This window comes from Phaenicophaeus curvirostris, unplaced genomic scaffold (genome assembly GCF_032191515.1).
Source record: "Phaenicophaeus curvirostris isolate KB17595 unplaced genomic scaffold, BPBGC_Pcur_1.0 scaffold_143, whole genome shotgun sequence".
In the NCBI taxonomy this organism is placed as follows: Eukaryota; Metazoa; Chordata; class Aves; order Cuculiformes; family Cuculidae; genus Phaenicophaeus; species Phaenicophaeus curvirostris.
In genome coordinates, this window is record NW_027206763.1 from 306,381 (window position 1) to 312,437 (window position 6,057).

Genomic DNA, 6,057 nt, shown 5'->3' on the forward strand with positions numbered 1-6,057 from the left:
AAAGTGCAAAGAGGGTCAGACAAGTGCGGAGAACACGGGACAAGGGCAAAGAGGGGCGGACAAGGGCAAAGACTAGTGGACAAGGGGAAAGAGTGGCGGACAAGGGCAAAGAGAGACGGACAAGGTCAAAGAGTGGCGGACAAGTGCAAAGGGGGTCGGACAAGGGCAAAGAGGGGTGGACAGGGGCAAAGAGGGGCAGAGAAGTGTAGAGAATACCGGACAAGGGCAAAGAGGGGTGGACAAGAGAAAAGAGGGGCGGACAAAGGTAAAGAAGGGCGGACAAGGGCATAGAGGGGCGGACAAGAGCTTAGAGGGGCGGACAAGAGCTTAGAGGGGCGGACAAGGGCAAAGAGGGGCGGACAAGTGCAAAGAGGGGCGGACAAGGGCAAAGAAGGGCGGACAAGGGCAAAGAGGGGAGGACAAGATCGGAGAGTACGGGAAAAGGGCAAAAAGGGGCGGACAAGTGAAGAGAACACGGGACAAGTGAAAAGAATGGTGGACAAAGGCGGAGAATACGGGTCAAGGGCAAAGAGGGGCAGACAAGTGCAAAGAGGGGCGGACAAGGGCAAAGAGGGGCGGACAAGGGCAAAGAGGGGCGGACAAGGGCAAAGAGGGGCGGACAAGGGCAAAGAGGGGCGGACAGTTGCGGAGATTACGGGATTAGGGCAAAGAGGGGCGAACAAGGGCAAAGAGGGGTGGACAAGTGCAGACACTAGGGGAAAAGTGCAAAGAGGGGCAGACAAGTGCAAAGAGGGGCGGACAAGTGCAAAGAGGGGCAGACAAGTGCGTAGAATACGGGACGAGGGCAAAGAGGGTCGGACAAGGGCAAAGAGGGGCGGACAAGGGCAAAGAGGGGCGGACAAGGGCAAAGAGGGGCGGACAAGGGCAAAGAGGGGCGGACAAGGGCAAAGAGGGGCGGACAAGGGCAAAGAGGGGCGGACAAGGGCAAAGAGGGGCTGAAAAGTTCAAAGAGGGGCTGAAAAGTTCAAAGAGGGGCGGACAAGGGCAAAGAGGGACGGACAAGGGCAAAGAGGGGCAGAGAATTTCGTAGAATAGGAGTCAAGGGCAAAGAGGGGCGGACAAGGGTAAAGACGGGCGGACAAGGGTAAAGAAGGGCGGACAAGGGCAAAGAGGGGCGGACAAGGGTAAAGAGGTGCGGACAAGGGCAAAGAGGGTGGACAAGGGCAAAGAGGGGCGGACAAGGGCAAAGAGGGACGGACAAGGGCAAAGAGGGACGGACAAGGGCAAAGAGGGACGGACAAGGGCAAAGAGGGTTGGAAAAGTGCGGAGAACACGGGAAAAGTGCAAAGAGGGTCAGACAAGTGCGGAGAACACGGGACAAGGGCAAAGAGGGGCGGACAAGGGCAAAGAGGGGCAGAGAAGTGTGGAGAATACCGGAAAAGGGCAAAGAGGGGTGGACAAGAGAAAAGAGGGGCGGACAAAGGTAAACAAGGGCGGACAAGGGCAAAGAGGGGCGGAAAAGAGCATAGAGGGGCGGACAAGGGCAAAGAGGGGCGGACAAGGGCAAAGAGGGGCGGACAAGGGCAACGAGGGGCGGACAAGGGCAAAGAGGGGCGGACAAGATCGGAGAGTACGGGAAAAGGGCAAAAAGGGGCGGACAAGTGAAGAGAACACGGGACAAGTGAAAAGAATGGTGGACAAAGGCGGAGAACACGGGTCAAGGGCAAAGAGGGGCAGACAAGGGCAAAGAGGGGCGGACAAGGGCAAAGAGGGGCGGACAAGGGCAAAGAGGGGCGGACAAGGGCAAAGAGGGGCGGACAAGGGCAAAGATGGGGCGGACAAGGGCAAAGAGGGGCGGACAGTTGCGGAGATTACGGGATTAGGGCAAAGAGGGGCGAACAAGGGCAAAGAGGGGTGGACAAGTGCGGAGACTAGGGGAAAAGTGCAAAGAGGGGCGGACAAGAGCAAAAGAGGGGCGGACAAGAGCAAAGAGGGGCAGACAAGTGCGTAGAAAACGGGACGAGGGCAAAGAGGGGCGGACAAGAGCAAAGAGGGGCGGAAAAGGGCAAAGAGGGGCGGACAAGGGCAAAGAGGGGCGGACAAGGGCAAAGAGGGGCGGACAAGGGCAAAGAGGGGCGGACAAGGGCAAAGAGGGGCGGACAAGGGCAAAGAGGGGCGGACAAGGGCAAAGAGGGGCTGAAAAGTTCAAAGAGGGGCGGACAAGGGCAAAGAGGGTCGGACAAGGGCAAAGAAGGGGGAAAAGTGCAAAGAGGGACGGACAAGGGCAAAGAGGGGCGGAGAATTTCGGAGAATAGGAGACAAGGGCAAAGAGGGGCGGACAAGGGTAAAGACGGGCGGACAAGGGTAAAGAGGGGCGAACAAGGGTAAAGAGGGGTGGACAAGGGTAAAGAGGGGCGGACAAGGGTAAAGAAAAGGCGGAGAAGTGCGGAGAAGAAGGGACAAGGGCATAGACGGGCGGGCAAGGGCATAGACGTGCGGAAAAGGCAAAAATTGGCGGACAAGGGCAAAGAGGGCCGGAAAAGAGCAAACAAGGGGCGGAGAAGTGCGGAGAATACGGGACAAGGGCAAAGAGGGGCGGAGAAGGGCAAGGAGAGGTGGACAAGGGCAAAGAAGGGTGGAGAAGGGGAAAGAGGGGCAGAGAATTGCGGAGAATACGCGACAAGGGCCAGGAGCATCGGAAAAGGGCAAAGAGGGGCGGAGAATTCTGGAGAATACGGGACCATGGCAAAGAGGGGCGACAAGGTCAAAGGGGGCGGAGGAGGGCAAAAAGGGGCGGACAAGGGCAAAGAGGAGCGGACAGGGGCAAAGACGGGCGTACAAGGGCAAAGAGGGTTGGAAAAGTGCGGAGAACACGGGACAATGGCAAAGAGGTTCAGACAAATGCGGAGAACACGGGACTAGGGCAAAGAGGGGCGGACAAGGGCAAAGAGTAGTGGACAAGGGAAAGAGGGGCGGACAAGTGCAAAAAGGGTCGGACAAGGGCAAAGAGGGGCGGACAAGGGCAAAGAGGGGCGGACAAGGGCAAAGAGGGGCGGACAAGGGCAAAGAGGGGCAGAGAAGTGCGGAGAATACCGGACATGTGGAAAGAGAGGTGGACAAGGACAAAGAGGAGCGGACAACAGCAAAGAGGGGCGTGCAAAAGAAAAGAGGAGCGGACAAGGGTAAAGAAGGGTGGACAAGGGGAAAAAGGGGCGGACAAGAGCATAGAGGGGCGGACAAGAGCAAAGTGGACCGGCACATAGTAAAGAGGGGCGGAAAAATGCAAAGAGGGGCGGACAAGTTCGGAGAGTACGGGACAAGCGAAAAAAGGGGCGGAAAAGTGCAAAGAACACGGGACAAGTGCAAAGAATGGCGGACAAGGGCGGAGAACACGGCTCAAGGGCAAAGAGGGGCGGACAAGGGCAAAGAGGGGCGGACAAGGGCAAAGAGGGGCGGACAAGGGCAAAGAGGGGCGGACAAGGGCAAAGAGGGGCGGACAAGGGCAAAGAGGGGCGGACAAGGGCAAAGATTATCGGACAAGTTCAAAGAGGTGCGGAAAAGGGAAAGAGGGGCAGACAAGGGCAAAGAGTGGCGGAGAAGTGCGGAGAATACAGGACAAGGTCAAAGAGGGATGGAGAAGGGCAAAGAGGGGCGGACCAGTGAGGAGAATACGGGTCAAGCGGAAATACGGGCGGAAAAGGGGGGAGAATACCGGACAAGGGCAAAGAGGGGCCGACAAGGGCATAGAGGGGCGGACAAGTGCAAAGAGGGGCGGACAAGTGTGGAGAATACGGGACAAATTGAAAGAGGGGCGGACAATGGGGGGAGAATACGGGACAAGGGAAAAGATGGGCAGACAAAGGCAAAGACGGGCGGAGAATTGCAAAGAGGGGCGGACAATGGATAAGATTGACGGAGAAGGGCACAGACGGGCGGACAAGGGCACAGACGGGCGGACAAAGGCACAGACGGGCGGACAAAGGCACAGACGGGAGGACAAGGGCTGATAATAATGGACAACGGAAAGGAGGGGCGGACAAGGGCGGAGAATACGGGACAAGGCAAATATTTGCGGACAAGGGCGGAGAATATTGGACAAGTGCAAAGAGGGGCTGACAAGGGCAAAGAGGGGCGGAAAAGGGCAAAGAGGGGCGGACAAGGGCACAGAGGGGCGGACAAGGGCACAGAGGGGCGGACAAGGGCACAGAGGGGCGGACAAGGGCACAGAGGGGCGGACAAGGGCAAAGAGGGGCGGAGAGGTGCAGAGAATACGGGACAAGGGCAAAAAGGGGCGGAGAATTGCTGAGAATACGGGACAAGTGCATAGAGGGGCGGACAAGGACTAAGAGGGGTAGACAAGGGCAGAGAGGGGCGGACAAGTGGAAAAGGGACAGACAAGGTCAAAGAGGGGAAGACAAGTGCAAAGAGGGGTGGACAACGGCAAAGAGGAAGTGACAAGCGCAAAGAGGGGTGGACAAGGCCAAAGAGGGGCGGAGAAGTACAGAGAATACGGGAAAAGTGCAAAGAGGGGCAGAGAAGTGCGGAGAATACGGGACAAGGGCAAAGAGGGGCGGACAAGGGCAAATAAAGGTGGACAAATGCGGAGAATACTGGACAAGGGAAAAGAGAGATGGACAAGCGCAAAGAGGGGCGGACAAGGGCAAAGATGGGCTGAAAATGGCAAAGAGGAGCGGACAAGTGCGGAGAATACGGGAAAAGGGCAAAGAGGGACGGACAAGTGCGGAGAATATGGGACAAGGGCAAAGAGAGGTGGACAAGGGCAAAAAGGGGTGGACAAGGGCAAAGAGGGGCTGAAAAGGGCAAAGAGGGGCTGAAAAGGGCAAAGAGGGGCTGAAAAGGGCAAAGAGGAGCAGACAAGTTCGGAGAATACGGGAAAAGTGGAAAGAGTGTCGGACATGTGCAAAGAGGGTTGGAAAAGGGCAAAGAGGGGCGGACAAGTGTGGAGAATACAGGACAAGGGCAAAGAGGGACGGAGAAGGGCAGAGAATACGGGACAAGGGCACAGAGGGGCGGACAAGGGCAAAGAGTGGCGGACAAGGGCAAAGAGTGGCGGACAAGGGCAAAGAGGGACGGACAAGTGCGGAGAATACGGGACAAGGGCAAAGAGTGGCGGACAAGCGCGGAGAATACGGGACAAGGGCAAAGAGGGTGGGACAAGGGCAAAGAGGGGTGGACAAGGGCAAAGAGGGGTGGACAAGGGCAAAGAGGGGTGGACAAGGGCAAAGAGGGGCGGACAAGAGTGGAGAATACAGGAAAAGGGCAAAAAGGGGCGGACAAGGGCAAAGTGGGGCGTACAAGTGCAGAGAATACGGGACAAGGGCAAAGAGGGGAAGACAAGTGCAAAGAGTGAAGGACAAGGTCAAAGAGGGGCGGACAAGGGTAAAGAGGGTCGCACAAAGGCAAAGAGGGATGGAGAAGTGCGGAGAATTAAGGGACAAGTGCAAAGAGGGGCGGACAACTGTGGAGAATACGGGACAAGGGCAAAGAGGGGCGGACAAGGGCATAGAGGGGAGGACAATTGCGGAGAATAACCGAGAAAGAGGGGCGGACAAGGGCAAAGAGGGGCGGACAAGGGCAAAGAGGGGCGGACAAGGGCAAAGAGGGGCGGACAAGAGTGGAGAATACGGGAAAAGGGCAAAAAGGGGCGGACAAGGGCAAAGTGGGGCGTACAAGTGCGGAGAATACGGGACAAGGGCAAAGAGGGGAAGACAAGTGCAAAGAGTGAAGGACAAGGTCAAAGAGGGGCGGACAAGGGTAAAGAGGGTCGCACAAAGGCAAAGAGGGGCGGACAACTGTGGAGAATACGGGACAAGGGCAAAGAGGGGCGGACAAGTGCGGAGAATACGGGACAAGGGCAAAGAGGGGCGGACAAGTGCGGAGAATACGGGACAAGGGCAAAGAGGGGCGGACAAGGGCAAAGAGGGGCGGACAAGGGCAAAGAGGGGCGGACAAGGGCAAAGAGGGGCGGACAAGGGCAAAGAGGGGCGGACAAGGGCAAAGAGGGGCGGACAAGGGCAAAGAGGGGCGGACAAGGGCAAAGAGGGGCGGACAAGGGCAAAGAGGGGCGGACAAGGG